Source organism: Dipodomys merriami, unplaced genomic scaffold (genome assembly GCF_024711535.1).
Source record: "Dipodomys merriami isolate MVZ:Mamm:240054 unplaced genomic scaffold, mDipMer1.0.p SCAF_8, whole genome shotgun sequence".
In the NCBI taxonomy this organism is placed as follows: domain Eukaryota; kingdom Metazoa; phylum Chordata; class Mammalia; order Rodentia; family Heteromyidae; genus Dipodomys; species Dipodomys merriami.
In genome coordinates this window covers 53477550-53493906 of record NW_027206401.1, presented here as the reverse complement: position 1 = coordinate 53493906, position 16357 = coordinate 53477550, and positions in this window count along the sequence as shown.

The window sequence follows — 16357 nt, the reverse complement described above, 5'->3', positions numbered from 1 at the left end:
CCCGTGTGCACAGGAGAGCTGCGCTGTGTGTGAGCACGGCCCCGTGTGCACAGGAGAGCTGCGCTGTGTGTGAGCACGTCCCTGTGTGCACAGGAGAGCTGCTCTGTGTGTGAGTACAGGCCCGTGTGCACAGGAGAGCTGCGCTGTGTGTGAGCATGTCCCCGTGTGCACAGGAGAGCTTTGTGCTAGAGCACGTCCCTGGAGTCCTGCGCCAGTCCCAGCCCACATGTCTACAGGAGAGCTGGCTGTGTGTGAGCACGTCCCCGTGTATACAGGAGAGCTGCGCTGTGTGTGAGCACGTCCCCGTGTGCAAAGGAGAGCTGCGCTGTGTGTGAGCACGGCCCCGTGTGCACAGGAGAGCTGCTCTGTGTGTGAGCACATCCCCGTGTGCACAGGAGAGCTGCGCTGTGTGTGAGCACGTCCCCGTGTGCACAGGAGAGCTGTGCTGTGTGTGAGCATGTCCCCGTGTGCACAGGAGAGCTGCGCTGTGTGTGAGCACATCCCAGTGTGCACAGGAGAGCTGCGCTGTGTGTGAGCACAGGCCCGTGTGCACAGGAGAGCTGCGCTGTGTGTGAGCACAGCCCCGTGTACACAGGAGAGCTGCGCTGTGTGTGAGCACGTCCCCGTGTGCACAGGAGAGCTGCGCTGTGTGTGAGCACGTCCCCGTGTGCACGGGAGAGCTGCGCTGTGTGTGAGCACAGCCCCGTGTGCATGGGAGAGCTGCACTGTGTGTGAGCACGTCCCCATGTGCACAGGAGAGCTGTGCTGTGTGTGAGCACAGCCCCGTGTGCACAGGAGAGCTGCTCTGTGTGTGAGCACAGCCCCGTGTGCACAGGAGAGCTGCACTGTGTGTGAGCACAGGCCCGTGTGCACAGGAGAGCTGCGCTGTGTGTGAGCATGTCCCCGTGTGTACAGGAGAACTGCGCTGTGTGTGAGCACAGCCCCGTGTGCACAGGAGAGCTGCGCTGTGTGTGAGCACGTCCCCGTGTGCACAGGAGAGCTGCGCTGTGTGTGAGCACAGCCCCATGTTCACAGGAGAGCTGTGCTGTGTGTGAGCATGTCCCCGTGTGCACAGGAGAGCTGCGCTGTGTGTGAGCACGTCCCCGTGTGCACAGGAGAGCTGCGCTGTGTGTGAGCACGTCCCTGTGTGCACAGGAGAGCTGCGCTGTGTGTGAGCACGTCCCCGTGTGCACAGGAGAGCTGCGCTGTGTGTGAGCACAGCCCCGTGTGCACAGGAGAGCTGCTCTGTGTGTGAGCACAGGCCCTTGTGCACAGGAGAGCTGCGCTGTGTGTGAGCACAGCCCCGTGTGCACGGGAGAGCTGCGCTGTGTGTGAGCACAGCCCCGTGTGCACGGGAGAGCTGCGCTGTGTGTGAGCACAGCCCCGTGTGCACGGGAGAGCTGCGCTGTGTGTGAGCACAGCCCCGTGTGCACGGGAGAGCTGCGCTGTGTGAGCACAGCCCCGTGTGCACGGGAGAGCTGCGCTGTGTGTGAGCAAGTCCCCGTGTGCACGGGAGAGCTGCGCTGTGTGTGAGCACAGCCCCGTGTGCACGGGAGAGCTGCGCTGTGTGTGAGCACAGCCCCGTGTGCACGGGAGAGCTGCGCTGTGTGTGAGCACAGCCCCGTGTGCACGGGAGAGCTGCGCTGTGTGAGCACAGCCCCGTGTGCACGGGAGAGCTGCGCTGTGTGTGAGCAAGTCCCCGTGTGCACGGGAGAGCTGTGCTGTGTGTGAGCACAGGCCCGTGTGCACAGGAGAGCTGTGCTGTGTGTGAGCACAGCCCCGTGTGCACAGGAGAGCTGTGCTGTGTGTGAGCACAGCCCCGTGTGCATAGGAGAGCTGCGCTGTGTGTGAGCACGTCCCCGTGTGCACAGGAGAGCTGTGCTGTGTGTGAGCATGTCCCCGTGTGCACAGGAGAGCTGCGCTGTGTGTGAGCACAGCCCCGTGTGCACAGGAGAGCTGCGCTGTGTGTGAGCACAGGCCCGTGTGCACAGGAGAGCTGCGCTGTGTGTGAGCACGTCCCCGTGTGCAGAGGAGAGCTGCGCTGTGTGTGAGCACGTCCCCGTGTGCACAGGAGAGCTGCTCTGTGTGTGAGTACAGGCCCGTGTGCACAGGAGAGCTGCGCTGTGTGTGAGCATGTCCCCGTGTGCACAGGAGAGCTTTGTGCTAGAGCACATCCCTGGAGTCCTGCGCCAGTCCCAGCCCACATGTCTACAGGAGAGCTAGCTGTGTGTGAGCACGTCCCCGTGTGTACAGGAGAGCTGCGCTGTGTGTGAGCACGTCCCCGTGTGCAAAGGAGAGCTGCGCTGTGTGTGAGCACGGCCCCGTGTGCACAGGAGAGCTGCTCTGTGTGTGAGCACATCCCCGTGTGCACAGGAGAGCTGCGCTGTGTGTGAGCACGTCCCCGTGTGCACAGGAGAGCTGCGCTGTTTGTGAGCACAGGCCCGTGTGCACAGGAGAGCTGCGCTGTGTGTGAGCACGTCCCTGTGTGCACAGGAGAGCTGCGCTGTGTGTGAGCACGTCCCCGTGTGTACAGGAGAGCTGCGCTGTGTGTGAGCACAGCCCTGTGTGCACAGGAGAGCTGTGCTGTGTGTGAGCACGTCCCCGTGTGCACAGGAGAGCTGCGCTGTGTGTGAGCACAGCCCCATGTTCACAGGAGAGCTGTGCTGTGTGTGAGCATGTCCCCGTGTGCACAGGAGAGCTGCGCTGTGTGTGAGCACGTCCCCGTGTGCACAGGAGAGCTGCGCTGTGTGTGAGCACGTCCCCGTGTGCACAGGAGAGCTGCGCTGTGTGTGAGCACGTCCCCGTGTGCACAGGAGAGCTGCGCTGTGTGTGAGCACAGCCCCGTGTGCACAGGAGAGCTGCTCTGTGTGTGAGCACAGGCCCGTGTGCACAGGAGAGCTGCGCTGTGTGTGAGCACAGCCCCGTGTGCACAGGAGAGCTGCGCTGTGTGTGAGCACGTCCCCGTGTGCACAGGAGAGCTGCGCTGTGTGTGAGCACAGCCCCGTGTGCACGGGAGAGCTGCGCTGTGTGTGAGCACAGCCCCGTGTGCACGGGAGAGCTGCGCTGTGTGTGAGCACGTCCCCGTGTGCACGGGAGAGCTGCGCTGTGTGTGAGTACAGGCCCGTGTGCACAGGAGAACTGTGCTGTGTGTGAGCACAGCCCCGTGTGCACAGGAGAGCTGTGCTGTGTGTGAGCATGTCCCCATGTGCACAGGAGAGCTGCGCTGTGTGTGAGCATGTCCCCGTGTGCACAGGAGAGCTGTGCTGTGTGTGAGCATGTCCCCGTGTGCACAGGAGAGCTGCGCTGTGTGTGAGCACATCCCCGTGTGCACAGGAGAGCTGCGCTGTGTGTGAGCACAGGCCCGTGTGCACAGGAGAGCTGCGCTGTGTGTGAGCACAGCCCTGTGTGCAGAGGAGAGCTGCGCTTTGTTTGAGCACGTCCCCGTGTGCAGAGGAGAGCTGCGCTGTGTGTGAGCACGTCCCCGTGTGCACAGGAGAGCTGCGCTGTGTGTGAGCACGTCCCCGTGTGCACAGGAGAGCTGCTCTGTGTGTGAGTACAGGCCCGTGTGCACAGGAGAGCTGCGCTGTGTGTGAGCACGTCCCCGTGTGCACAGGAGAGCTGCGCTGTGTGTGAGCACAGGCCCGTGTGCACAGGAGAGCTGCGCTGTGTGTGAGCACAGCCCCGTGTACACAGGAGAGCTGCGCTGTGTGTGAGCACGTCCCCGTGTGCACAGGAGAGCTGCGCTGTGTGTGAGCACGTCCCCGTGTGCACGGGAGAGCTGCGCTGTGTGTGAGCACAGCCCCGTGTGCATGGGAGAGCTGCACTGTGTGTGAGCACGTCCCCATGTGCACAGGAGAGCTGTGCTGTGTGTGAGCACAGCCCCGTGTGCACATGAGAGCTGCTCTGTGTGTGAGCACAGCCCCGTGTGCACAGGAGAGCTGCGCTGTGTGTGAGCACAGCCCCGTGTGCACAGGAGAGCTGCGCTGTGTGTGAGCACAGCCCTGTGTGCACAGGAGAGCTGCGCTGTGTGTGAGCATGGGCTGCCCCTGGTCTGGGACAGTGGATATGGGGAAGAGTTCTCTGTCCAGGTGTGGGGGTGCTGTCCCCCAGCCGGGGACCCTCCGACTCACAGCATGGCACCTGTCACAGTCCCTCCTTCTCATGGGCACGGGGACCTGGAACGAGAGTGAGTGAAATCACGCCATGTGTGGCGATCTCACACTGCTCCCCACCTCTACCTGACACCCCCAGAGCTGCTGGGGTGGCCAGCCTCTGGCGGGAATGCTCTGAGCCACCAGAGCCTTGTGGTCCCCGAGAATAAATGAGAGAAGCCGGACAATTTCAAACATGTTACACAACACAAGAGAAAGGAACCCAGCCGTCTTCTGCTTTCCCATGTATACGCCATTCCCCAGCAAGAACAAATGGTGCACAGTACCATTCTCTCTCCTTAAAACCATTCCAGCCATTATATAGCTTTTTGTCTCTTCTTTAGACCTATCTCCTAGCCACAAATACAAATGATCAGGTCTTCCTTCTACTTTTTAAACTGGTACCAGTTTGGTTCAGGGCCTGGAGCTTGCTGGGCTTGCACTCTGCACTTGAGCCATGCCTCCAACCTGACTTTTTGCTGATGATTGTTTGTTTTGAGGCAGAAAGTGTGGACTTTTCTGCCTAGAATGGCTTCAAATTATGATTTGGATCTCAACCCCAGTGTAGCTAGGATTATAAGTATAAGCCACTGGCACCTGACTAAGCTCTTGCTGATGGACATATACAATACCACTTCAGACCTAATTTGCCAAAATAAATAATTAAACCAGACTCTGATGAAGCCTCTGGCTCGGCTACTGATTTACAGAAAATAGCAAACAGAAAGCATGATAAATTAAAAAAATGCAATCAGAAAATTTTATTAGACAAAGGCTTAGTCTATTAACAACAAAAATATACATAAAAATAGGAAGGGAAGGGAGGTGGGATTCAGTGAGACCTGTGCTTTATTTAATTTTTTAATTGTTCTTATAAAGGTGTCGTACAAAGGGGTTACAATCGCATAAGTCAGGTAAAGAGTACATTTCTTTTTGGACAATGTCACCTGCTAAAGGACCCCTGGTATTGATCAGAGGAGTGACTGTTTGTGATAATAACATAGTGGCTGTGGTTTGAAGGGTGCTCCTTCTCCTTCTGACACACTGGGAAGTGTACAGAAGGCCATGTGCCGTGCGCAACCCACAGAGCAAGCACAGGACAAGATGGCAGAGCCCCACCATGGCTATAGGGGAAATTCGATACATGAGTCTTTGCTTCACCCATTGCTTGATATTTTTCATACCAAAGAATTTATAGGAACAAGAGTCCAATTTTTTCATTGAAAAGAACAATGGTGAAATAAACAACAGTTAGTTTAAGAATCCTAAGGAGAAATAGAGAAGTCCACACTTCCCAATGGAACATTCAACTCTTCCCATCCACCGCAGCCAAAGCGTCCTCCTTGTAGATGATGAAAACAGGTTACAGTGAAATGAATTCGATTCTTTCAAGGATTGCTTCCAGCATTTAATTTTATCTTTAAAAAAATGCTGATGTAAAACACAACTCTGGCATAATTCAGGAGCCTGTCATGGCCCAAGCCACTGGAAATGCTCAGGAATTAATTACCATCCAATTTATTGCCTTCCACATCATCTTAGCTCCTGAAGAAACCGGTTACCTGGAAAATTATGTATTTTGGGGATACTCGTCAAGGTTAATTTGGGTGAGTTGTAAGGCAGAATCAGCAAGCACTTCCTCTTTCTTGTGTATAAAGGGCTTAAGCTGTATCTTCCCGGGTAGGGCTGCTCAGGCAGGAATTCCTGCTTTCCTGGCTGTACCGTCAACCAGAATTTCACATCTCAAAGGACAGAGCTCTCCACGGAGGTCAGCAGCACCCCTGGATTGGTGCACTGTGGCAAATGACCTTGAGATCTGTGCTGATGTGGAGTGGGTGACTTTTGTTTCAAAAGTCAGACTCATGTTGATGTAGCATACAGTGTCTTCGGTTCCTTCAACAATTGGGGGCGGAGATAACTGTGGTGGTTTTGGCACCAGGAGTCTCCAAAGTTTCCTTTATGCATCCTTTGAAGATATATACATACATGTATGCACATATCAAATACATATACACACATCATATCCACACAAATATCTGCATAGCACATGTGTATATGCACACATTGTATACACATACACATACCTGCATGTCACATACATATACATACCATATACATACACACACGCACATCACATGCATGTATATACACATTGTATAGATGCACATCACATACATGTACACACACCATATACATATATACACATGCACATTAATGCATATACACATGTTGTATGTACATACACATACCTGCACATGTCACATGCATATACACGTGTAGTATGCACATGTACCTGTGTCATGTGTACATGTTATACAAGTATACATCACACATAGTATACTAATACAGGCACACCATACACATATGCACACAGCATCATATACATATATATACAGCATCATATACATATAGACACACCATCTGCATATACATGTGTGTACATGTATATAGACATGCACATTGCATATATATACACATCACATTGCCACACACCATACACATCATGTACACATGTGTACATACACACTGAGGTGTACCCAATACAGAAGCACTTGCCTATGCACGGTGCTGCAGGTTGGACCCCAGAAATTATATATATATATTTATATATTTATATATATATAGTGTGGTTTTGACCACATTCCATCAAGAAAATTAAGTGATTAGGAAAACCATCAAAAGAAAGTTCCAGCACAGTTAGCCCTCCTGTCCCACCACTCAGCTGAGGTGAATCTCAATCTGCCCCACTGTTGTCAGAGTGTTTAAATCGTGCCATCTGCTGTTCCCTGCCCTTCATCTCGTGAAAATCCACCTCCTACAAAGCAACATGGAAGCCAGTGTGCTGAACAGAAGGGCACAGAGCCAGGAGAGGCATGGGGAAGCGTGGGGGGTGCATGGGGAGGTGTGGGGAGATGTGGGGAGGGGTGGAGAGGCGTGGGGAGGCATGGAAAGGGGTAGGGAGGAGGGGGGAGGGTGGGGAGGCCTGGGGAGGCCTGGGGAGTGTGGAAAGGCCTGGGGGCATGGGGGAGGAGTGGGGAGGCGTGGAGAGGTATGACGAGGCGTGGGGAGGGGTGGGGAGGGGTGGGGCGGCTTGGAGGGCATGGGGGAGGCCTGGGGAGGGGTGGGGAGGCATGGGGAGGGGTGGAGAGTTGTGGAGAGGCATGGAAAGGGGTAGGGAGGAGTGGGGAGGGGTGGGGAGGCCTGGGGAGTGTGGAAAGGCCTGGGGGCATGGGGGAGGAGTGGGGAGGCGTGGAGAGGCTTGGGGGGCGTGGGGGAGGAATGGGGTGGGGTGGGGAGGTGTGCGGAAGCTTGGGAGGGGGAGGGGGAGGAGTAGGGAGGCCTGAGGAGGTGTGGGGAGGCCTAGGAGGTGTGGGGAGGGGGGAAGGCCTCGGGGGCATGAAGGAGGCCTGGGGAGGGGTAAGGAGGTGTGGGGAGGCATGAGGAAGTGTGGGGAGGCCTGGGGGGTGTGGGGGAGGAGTAGGGAGGCCTGGGGAGGCGTGGGGGAGGCCTGGGGGGCGTGGGGGAGGAGTGGGGAAGCCTGGGGGAGGAGTGGGGAAGCCTGGGGAAGCCTGGGGAGATCGTGCCCCGGTGGAAGGCAGGGCTGTGGGCATGGGAATCCGGCTTCACAGCATCTGAGAGGAGAGCGGGAACTCAGGTCTGGTGTTCGGTGAGCCACACTAACACCAGGCAGTTATGACAACAATGTGGCTGACTGTGGAGCTCAGAGTTTTGGCTGCTTAGCTCTATCTCGTGTGTGGATAGCTAAACTGAGTCATACTAGAGCACACGCATCCTGAGTGTCTGGGGTTCTTCTACAGGAGCCCTAGGGGCTAGGCAGGCATGTCTTCTGGATCAAGCTGATATTGAAAAGTAACTGGATTAAACGTAACCGGATCTTGTGTTTAGTTCCCCCACGTCACAAGAGAAGCGTGATAAAGATGAGAAGCCTTTTTAGATTGTTTCAGTGATTTTTGTTCTCACCAAATGGAAAACTGCAGGAATCACAGGCAGCAGCCCGTGTGCGGGGCTGCCTTCCCAGATCAACCCCAAGACCTGACTTTCACCCGAGAGACACCATCATCAGCTCCAGGAGCAGAGCCGTCTATGAGCGGATTCGGTTAGAGCCAGGCACGGGGGCTCTCCTACCAGCTACCCAGGGAGCTGGGACCTGAGGAATGAAAGTCAAAGCCGGTCAGGGAAGGAAAGTCTGTGAGACTTTTCTTTCCAGTGAACCACCAAAATGCCATTAGTGGAAATGTGGTGCAAGTGGTGGAGCACCAGCCTTGAGCAGGAAGAGCCAAGAGTTCACTGAGGCCCTGAGTTCACACACCAGTACTAGCACACCACACACACACACACACACACACACACACACACGCACGCGCGCACGCGCACACACACACACACACACACACATGCACAAAGGCCATGTTTTCACCACAGTGAAGAGCATATTGAATGTATTGAATATATTAGACACTTGGAAAACTGACTTTTGGTAACATGGCCTGTTTTCTACGTAAAATATATGTAAGAAATTTCTTTCAGAGTTATTCTATGTTGATCTTGTTTCTCTTGAGACTGAGCTTATGAACTCCTAATAGAAAGTAAGGTCTTCATAACAGAGTTCACCCCCTTATAAAGCATGCCCCCTTTTAATAGAGTATACTCCCATATAACAGAGCATGCCCCTTATAACAGAGAGTACCCCTATAACAGACGGCAGCTTGGGTGAATGTGGGTTTTTCAGCAACGTTGGGTGGTAAACATGGTTGTTTTTGAAAGACTGCATCGCTCACAGCTGATGCTCAATGGATGAAACACATGCAACGTAAGAAAGGAACCAGGGCAGCGTTTCTCCAAATACAACATGGGAAAGGGAAGGCACTCAGATGACTTCAGAATGTGCTTTTCAACTCATGGAAGACTGGGCCCAAGACTAGCCAGTTCTATCATTTGTATAGAAAGAAATCACATTAGGACAATGCAGTTTTGGATAGAGCGAATTTATATTAGTACCATATAGTCATACATCACAGGCCAGACAGACCCAAAAGCCAATTCCAAATTCATTCATGGAGGCCGCTCTGCGGCTCTGGCTTGTGGGTGGTCTCCCTGCCGTGGCTGACATAAACCCGCGGCCTGGCTGTCTGCTTTCTCCCAGGGGCTGGGCTGGGCCTGCTACTCCTTCCGCTGCCCAGGCTCCTTACAGCTTCTTACCTGGCCTCAATCTCTTGGATTATAAAACTGGTTAGATCTAAAAGACAGAAAAAAGAAGTCTTCAGATCTGTACAAAATGAAGGCCAGATTTCCTGCCCGCACACTTAGGCTGCTTCTCCAAGGGGTACTAAGGACCCCGAATCTGGCCTAGGAGAATCCAGGCCAGGTGACCCCCGGGGCCCTGTGAGGCTGCTGCAGTGTGCACCTTGCCTGGACAGCAGCACGGCGTCTGGGAATAACGGGCACGCTGAGCCCTGGCTTGGCCAGCTCGCCCCTGCTGCTCGGCCCTGGCTCGGCCAGGTCACCTCTCCTCAGCCCTGGCCCAGGAGAGAACGGCACCTGTCCACGACAGCCTGAGCTGGACATCAGAATCTTCGCCTGACACACAAATGCGATTCGAGCACTGGGTTATGAAGCACTGGATCCGCGCCGTGCTTTCCTGCTATCCTAGCTGAGTTTCCAGTCCAGAAGGAGTAACTGAAGGGAGAGTTTGTGGAAATGAGACGCAGTGCAGGGCCTTCTCTTCACGGCCACCGTCCACATGGACAGCACTGGTCAGGCTTCCAGCCAGGATTTAGGCATGGTCTCTACTGTCATTTTGCGTTGGTTTCTCTTGTGGGTACCGGAACTCAGAGCCTCTCTCTCTACTGGCTTCTTCTTCTCTCAAGGCTGGCACTTGACCACTTGAGTCACAGCTCCACTTCTGGCTTTTTGCTGATTAATTGAAGAGTCTCACAGACGTTCCTGCCCAGGCTAGCTTAGAACTGCGATCCTCAGAGCTGAGCCTCCCGAGTGGCCAGGACCACAGGTGTAAGCACCGGCGCCCGGCCACTGCTGACCACTTCACAGGAGCTCTCTACTTTGTATCCACCTCACGTTAGCAATTAGAATAATAAGATGCATTAAACAGACCCCTACTTGCATTTTCCTAGCAAGCAGACAGGTAAAAACAATTGCCCCTGCTGGAAACAGCAAAAACCCTCTACTCAAAAAGAAAATTGATTTTCTCTTTATAGGCTAAGTATAGAAGGTCTGCAAGACTCCCAGTTCCACATTTTCCTTCTTAGTTGGGTAATATGACAGCAGTAAACTGTGTCCTGAGTCACCGATCTGCTCCACTAGCAAACGACTCTAATTATTCTCAAGGAGAGCGGAGAGCTGTGTGTATGCTAATAACACAACAGCAAACAAAGCCCTTATCAAAAGAGAATCTGCAACAACTCAGGAATGGGATGGATCCCACTGTTGAAAAGAGATGAGAGAGAGAATGGAGTTTCCTTAAAATACTCATCCGGATCTGAACACAGCTGCTCAGCAAACAGAAAACCTAAGAGAGGCCTCTCAACTCATCTCTGCCCGCTTCTTTGCTCACAATCTATCCAGATAATCCTCTGTTTTATATTGCTGAAAAGTAGCTTTCTGGGGGTTTCTTAAAGCTTCCAAAACTCAGGTGTCAAATACTCATTAAACTGGAAACTGTTACCAGCTTCCAGTCAACAGAACAACTTCCAAAGTGGGAATCAAATGTTTTTTTTTATTAAGAAACTGTAACCTTAGATTTTAAATCCAAAGTAAAAATTGTGTATGTTTTATATGTCATGTATAATAAAAGTGAACCTTGTATTGTTCACACTGTAATTATAGAGAACTACAGGTATTTACTGGGTTCATAATTATGAACTTTTAAAAAGAAATTGGGTCAAATTATAGGCTGACATTTAAAAATGTGTGCTATATCCAAATTACAAGGGGAGTAACCTGTTCCCGTTTCTGAGCAGTAGTCCTTTGTACCAAGCAGACTGTGCATTCTCGTGTCATTAAAAAAAGCCTGAAGCATAGCGACACTTCAGTACCTGTAACAAATGCTTGGTTCATTTATACTGAAGTTTCATTTACATTTTCTGTTTTTGTCTGTCTGAACGTTTCTTATTTTATGCTCTTTAAATTTAATCCATTGATCAAATCAGAATCAGATCTGACTCTGGGAATTCAAGGGAATTTGAATCTTGCTAGTTCTGTTTGTTTCTCATGAGCTATGGGCCCTTTCTCCTCCTCCTTCTCCTCCTTCTCCCTTCTCCTCCTCCTCTCCCTCGTTCCTCCCCCTTCCCCTTCCCATGTGTGTATTGTGAAGACACATCACATGCCTGGGGAGGACGGAACAGGACAGGACAGGACCAGACAGGATTGAGCAGGACGGGGCAGGAACAGGCAGGACAAGGCAGGACCAGGCAGGATGGAGCAAGATGGAACAGGACTGGACAGGACTGTGCAGGACCGGGCAGAACCAGGTAGAACGGGGCAGAACAGGGCAGAACGGGGCAGGATGGAGCAGGACCTGGCCAGACAGAGAAGGACAGGACAGGACTGGGCAGAACCAGGTAGGATGGGGCAGGATGGGGCAGGACAAGGCAGGACTGGGCAGGACGTGAACCAAGCAGGACCTGGCAGGATGGAGCAGGATGGAGCAGGATGGAGCAAGACCGGGCAGGACCTGGCAGGACGGGGCAGGACGGGGCAGGACACTCCCTTCAGGGTAATGTTAGAGCATCTGTGAAGAATAATGCAGTTTCCCAAACAAATGCCTCCACCCCTTTGAAAAGCATCTCCTGGAATGCAGAATAGAACTCAAGACATAATAACAACTTTTCAGAGATCCCACGAGTAATGACCAGGTGAAGGTTTCTTCCTCAGATGGAAGGCCATTCGGGGGCCAGGAGGCAGAGACAGACTGGGTGATTTGGGGACAAGCAGCAGGAAGACTACCCTTTCTCTAGAGGCCAGTCATCCTTTGCAAAGCCTTCAGTAATAAAAGAATAGGGAACCATCTAATGTCTGGCAGCTCATGTCATATTCCTATCTTACTCAGGAGGCAGAGACCTGAGGACTGAAGTTCAAAGCCAGCCCAGGCAGAAAGACTGTAAGATTAGATTCTTATCTCTGTTTAACCACCAAAAAGTTGAAGTGAAGGCATGGCCCAAGTGGCAGAGCACCAACCTTGAGTGAAAAAACAAAGCAAGAGCATGAGGCCCTGAAGTTTCAGTTCCAGCACACACACACACACACACACACACACACACACACACACACACGCACACACGCACACATGCACACACACACGCACACACACATACATCTTAGTTCCAGTCCTAAATGAGCTATAAATCAGCTTAGATGACTATAGACATCTGACACAAAGACCAGCTTCACCAGAAACACAAAACCCCATAGTTTAAATTCAAGGTCAAGTGAGAGCACAGAAAGGAGTAAGCTGGATTATTTAAAAACTTTGTCTTCACTAATGTTATAGCTACAATCAAGTAGAACAGAAAAGTGGAAACTTAGAGATAAGCATTACTCTGGAAGAGATATGCTGTGAAAATCTTTTAGAAAGGGGATAGAATCTATTCTTAGAAAGATAAAAAGTGACAGGACAGCTATTGAACAAGAGCAATCCAATCCAGGGGAAAGTAACAAAATACAGACAAAATCCCATTGGGAGCAGCAAACAGCTGGTTATTCTGAGAAGCTGGTTGAGGACGGAGAGGAAAGCATCTGAACGCCAGAGGGTGGAATGTTTTGATTCAAAGCGGCTTTGGGCTTTGGCTACTCGTGTGATTGAGAGAAAAATCACTCGGCCTGCAGGCATTAAAGAAGATGAGCAAAGCCAGGCCCCGGTGGCTCATGCCTGCAATCTTAGTTATTCAGGAGGCTGAGATCTGAGGATCAAGTTCCATAGTCAGCCTCAGGAGACAAATCCTTCAGATATTACCTTCAGTTAACCAGCAAAATGCTGAAATTGGAAGTGTGGCTCAAGTGGTAGAGGGCCAGCTGTAGGCAAAAATGCCATGTAAGAGCTCTAAGACTGGAGTTCAAGCCCCAGTATGGGGGGCAGGAGCAGAGAATTCCTCAACCCACAGTTCAAAATTGTAAAAAAGATAGCTGGGCATATGTGGCTCACACCTGTAATCCTAGCCACCCAGGAGGCTGAGGTCTGAGGATCATGTTTTGAAGCCAGTCCAGACAAGAAAGGCCAGAAATGGAGCTGTGGCTTAAATGGCAGAGTATCAGCCTTGAGTCAAAAAGCTGAGGAAGAGTGTGGAGCCCCGAGTTCAAATCTCAGGACTGTACCATTTGTTTTTTAATAAAGAAGATGATGTATCAATTTTGGATTGTTTCTGTAACAAAATACTGCAAATCCAGTGTTTGGTTGGTTTTAAGCAAAAATAAAAACTGTACAAGCTTTCGGATCTGAGGTGCAATGGGAAAGGAATGTGCAGCCTGCAGCTCTTCCAAAGGCCCCATGAGGAGCCCTTCGCTGGCCTTTCCTCCTCCTGTGCTGCGGGCTCTCTCCCACCCCAGTCCATGCCTCCCTCCCTCCGAGGCCAGCAGAACCTGACTCCTCTCTGACACCTGTTCCTGTATCAAGGGAAAGTTCCAGAGCAAAGACGCTCACCTAGGCAAGGCAGGGCTGGGATTACTTTGGGTGACATTACAAGGTGATTCGGTTGGAGGTGCCACATGGCTATCACCACCAACAAAGGTAAGGATAGAAAGATGAAGATGGTTGGAGGGAGGACAGGAGACATGACAAAAATCACACCAGCTTCTTGTAGTAGCTAAAAGAACCAATGGAGAATAAAAAATTACAAAAAAAAAAAAAAGGAGAAAGGGAGGGAGGGAGGGAGGGAGGGAGGGAGGGAGGGAGGGAGGGAGGGAAGAAAAAAAGGAAGGAAAAGGCTGGGAATGGTGACTCAGACCTGTATTTCTAGCTGTTTGGAAAGCTGAGATCTGAAGGTCAAGGTTCAAAGTCAGCTCAAGCAAGAAAGTCCATGAGACTCTTATCTCCAATTCACTGCCAAAAAGCTGGAAGTGGAGCTGTGGCTCAAGTGGTAGAGCACCAGCCTGGAGCACAAAATAGTTCAGAGACAGCACCCAGGCCCTGACTTCAAGCCCCAAAACCAGAAGAAGAAAAAAAGAAAGAAGAAAACAGGAAAGAAATTGTGAAATATGCAATAGGAAAGTAATTATCTAAACTGAAGAAATCATGAAATCTTGACACTATTCAAAATAGACGTCAGATATAAAACAGACTTGGTGCACTCCAAGAAGAAAGAATGGGTCTTAGACTTTGAGAATGTTAGTTAAATGTAAGAAACATTACCTTGTTTTACATAGTGTGAACATTATATCATGATTAAAGTTAATGTTGTTTAATTGTAGAACATGCACCTAAACCAGAATAATTTCTGCAATGAAAATTCAATTCCAATTCCAATAATGGTCTACAATTTTAAGATGAATTTAGCAAAATCTAAGACATGATATAGAGAAAAGAGGATGAGGAAAGTTCAGTTCTCTTAGACATAGCAGTGAAGTACAGTCAATAAATTGAGGCATACAGAAATTAAGTATGTCAACTTAGAAATTGAGAAATGCTAAATGTCTCATCAACTAAGAGGAGTATGAGGAATTAGAATACTGCAGGGAGAAGAAATAGTTTAAACAACAAAATAGTTGGCAATGTTTTTTAAGTAATAGGAGAGAAATAGGGGAACGATTAAAGCAGAAACTGAAGGCTGATATACCAAGAATCCACGGTGCATAGTAACTGACTCAGCGTAGAGCTTGCTTCAGTGTCAAGGCAAATCCAGAACGCTGTGACGTCATGAACAAGTCCAGAATGCTGGGATGTTGGGAACAAATCCAGAACGCTACAATGTTGGAAACAAATCCAGAATACTGCGATGTCACAAATCCTGAATGCTGTGACATCATGAACAAGTCCAGAATGCTGTGATGTCCCAAGTCCAGAATGCTGTGATATCATGAACAAATCCAGAATGCTACAATGGTGGGAACAAATCCAGAACATTGTGATGTTGGGAACAAATCTAGAATGCTGCCATGTCATGAACAAACCCAGAATGCTGTAATGTCATAACAGATTCAGAGGCTGTAATGTTGGGAACAAATCTAGAATGCCATAATGTTGTGAACATTAATGCTGTAATGTTGTAGACATGGTGTCAATTCATGAAATGACTCATGTTTTTAACATGAAGACACTTAAAATAATAGGAAGTGCACTAATATATTGAGACAGGCAATACAGAAACATGTAAAATTGGACATCAAAAATTCCCAATGTGAAGCTCACACCCGTAATCCTAGCTACTCAGGAGGCTGAAATCTGAGGATCACAGTTCAAAGACAGCCTGGGCAGGAAAGTTTGTGAGACTCTTATTTTCAATAAACCATCAGAAAACCAGAAGTGGCGTTGTGGTTCAAGCGGGAGAGTGCTAGCTTTGCGCTGAAGAGCTGAGAGGACAGCGCCCAGGGCCAGAGTTGAAGCACCCCAACCGACCAAACAAACAAAAAGAAAATTCCCAATGTGAAGAGAGACGGAATGCAGGGATTTTTCATTAGTAGTTTACTTGTATTTTGTTTCTTATCTTTACAATCATGTTAAGTCACTGTTTTTCAATTCTCATCATCAAAGATTTTTTTGTAAATTTCATAGTAACCTCAAAGAAAAAAATCTATAGTAGAATGTGAGAAACTAAAACATACTACTGAAAAATCACTTATCCAAAGGAAACAATTGAGAGGGAGAAAGACCAAAGGAAATGTCTTTGAAAACAGAAAACAAATACCAAACTGGCACAGGTAAAACTTTACCTGTTGATAATTTCCTTACATAGATTAAAATTTAATACTAAGGGATAGAGTGATTGAAAGGATGGAAAAAATATATAAATGACAAAACTAAATGTCTATAAAAATCTCACTTCACCTGGAAGGATAGACTGAAAGCCAAGGAATATAAATAACAACAACGATAAGGAAAGCTGTGATGTAGCACAGAGGGATAACTTCAACAAGAGCAAATAATCACTCTAAATACACTGGCCAAGCATCCGAGCACAGTAGATGCTACGTGACCCGGGAGAGGCCAGGCAAACCGGTTATACACATGACCCGGTGGG